Genomic DNA, 2,500 nt, shown 5'->3' with positions numbered 1-2,500 from the left:
AGGGACGGTGCTGCCTCTCGCTTCGCTCGCTGTTCGCCGCTCGCCGCTCGCTCGCGCAGCCAAAAATGGCCAGTTTTGGCCCGTTTTGGCCAGTTTTTGGCCTGTTTTTGCGTTGCGCGGTGACCATCTTGAGCGGAGCAAAATGTCAGCCATCTCAGCACCCTGGAACCCCCCGGGTGGCACAGGGCTGGATGGGGCTTTCGTATAGCAGGGACGGTGATGCCTCTCGCTTCGCTCGCTGTCCGCCGCTCGCTGCTCGCTCGCGCAGCCAAAAATGGCCAGTTTTGGCCCGTTTTTGGGCCGTTTTGGCCTGTTTTTGGGCTGTTCTTGCGTCGCGCGGTGACCGTCGTGAGCGGAGCAAAATGTCAGCCATCTCAGCACCCTGGAACCCCCCGGGTGGCACAGGGCTGGATGGGGCTTTCGTATAGCAGGGACGGTGCTGCCTCTCGCTTCGCTCGCTGTCCGCCGCTCGCCGCTCGCTCGCGCAGCCAAAAATGGCCAGTTTTGTCCCGTTTTTGGGCCGTTTTGGCCTGTTTTTGGGCTGTTCTTGCGTCGCGCGGTGACCGTCGTGAGCGGAGCAAAATGTCAGCCATCTCAGCACCCTGGAACCCCCCGGGTGGCACAGGGCTGGATGGGGCTTTCGTATAGCAGGGACGGTGCTGCCTCTCGCTTCGCTCGCTGTCCGCCGCTCGCCGCTCGCTCGCGCAGCCAAAAATGGCCAGTTTTGGCCCGTTTTTGGGCCGTTTTGGCCAGTTTTTGGCCTGTTCTTGCGTCGCGCGGTGACCGTCGTGAGCGGAGCAAAATGTCAGCCATCTCAGCACCCTGGAACCCCCCGGGTGGCACAGGGCTGGATGGGGCTTTCGTATAGCAGGGACGGTGCTGCCTCTCGCTTCGCTCGCTGTTCGCCGCTCGCCGCTCGCTCGCGCAGCCAAAAATGGCCAGTTTTGGCCCGTTTTGGCCAGTTTTTGGCCTGTTTTTGCGTTGCGCGGTGACCATCTTGAGCGGAGCAAAATGTCAGCCATCTCAGCACCCTGGAACCCCCCGGGTGGCACAGGGCTGGATGGGGCTTTCGTATAGCAGGGACGGTGATGCCTCTCGCTTCGCTCGCTGTCCGCCGCTCGCTGCTCGCTCACGCAGCCAAAAATGGCCAGTTTTGGCCCGTTTTTGGGCCGTTTTGGCCTGTTTTTGGCCTGTTCTTGCGTCGCGCGGTGACCGTCGTGAGCGGAGCAAAATGTCAGCCATCTCAGCACCCTGGAACCCCCCGGGTGGCACAGGGCTGGATGGGGCTTTCGTATAGCAGGGACGGTGCTGCCTCTCGCTTAGCTCGCTGTCCGCCGCTCGCCGCTCGCTCGCGCAGCCAAAAATGGCCAGTTTTGTCCCGTTTTTGGGCCGTTTTGGCCTGTTTTTGGGCTGTTCTTGCGTCGCGCGGTGACCGTCGTGAGCGGAGCAAAATGTCAGCCATCTCAGCACCCTGGAACCCCCCGGGTGGCACAGGGCTGGATGGGGCTTTCGTATAGCAGGGATGGTGCTGCCTCTCGCTTCGCTCGTTGTCCGCCGCTCGCCGCTCGCTCGCGCAGCCAAAAATGGCCAGTTTTGGCCCGTTTTTGGGCCGTTTTGGCCAGTTTTTGGCCTGTTCTTGCGTCGCGCGGTGACCGTCGTGAGCGGAGCAAAATGTCAGCCATCTCAGCACCCTGGAACCCCCCGGGTGGCACAGGGCTGGATGGGGCTTTCGTATAGCAGGGACGGTGCTGCCTCTCGCTTCGCTCGCTGTCCGCCGCTCGCCGCTCGCTCGCGCAGCCAAAAATGGCCAGTTTTGGCCCGTTTTGGCCAGTTTTTGGCCTGTTTTTGCGTTGCGCGGTGACCATCTTGAGCGGAGCAAAATGTCAGCCATCTCAGCACCCTGGAACCCCCCGGGTGGCACAGGGCTGGATGGGGCTTTCGTATAGCAGGGACGGTGATGCCTCTCGCTTCGCTCGCTGTCCGCCGCTCGCTGCTCGCTCGCGCAGCCAAAAATGGCCAGTTTTGGCCCGTTTTTGGGCCGTTTTGGCCTGTTTTTGGGCTGTTCTTGCGTCGCGCGGTGACCGTCGTGAGCGGAGCAAAATGTCAGCCATCTCAGCACCCTGGAACCCCCCGGGTGGCACAGGGCTGGATGGGGCTTTCGTATAGCAGGGACGGTGCTGCCTCTCGCTTAGCTCGCTGTCCGCCGCTCTCCGCTCGCTCGCGCAGCCAAAAATGGCCAGTTTTGGCCCGTTTTTGGGCCGTTTTGGCCTGTTTTTGGGCTGTTCTTGCGTCGCGCGGTGACCGTCGTGAGCGGAGCAAAATGTCAGCCATCTCAGCACCCTGGAACCCCCCGGGTGGCACAGGGCTGGATGGGGCTTTCGTATAGCAGGGACGGTGCTGCCTCTCGCTTCGCTCGCTGTTCGCCGCTCGCTCGCGCAGCCAAAAATGGCCAGTTTTGGCCCGTTTTTGGGCCGTTTTGGCAAGTTTTTGGCCTGTTCTT

This window comes from Musa acuminata, unplaced genomic scaffold (assembly GCF_036884655.1).
Source record: "Musa acuminata AAA Group cultivar baxijiao unplaced genomic scaffold, Cavendish_Baxijiao_AAA HiC_scaffold_854, whole genome shotgun sequence".
Taxonomy (NCBI): domain Eukaryota; kingdom Viridiplantae; phylum Streptophyta; class Magnoliopsida; order Zingiberales; family Musaceae; genus Musa; species Musa acuminata.
The sequence above is the reverse complement of the archived record's forward strand: the minus strand, read 5'-3'. Positions refer to the sequence as shown.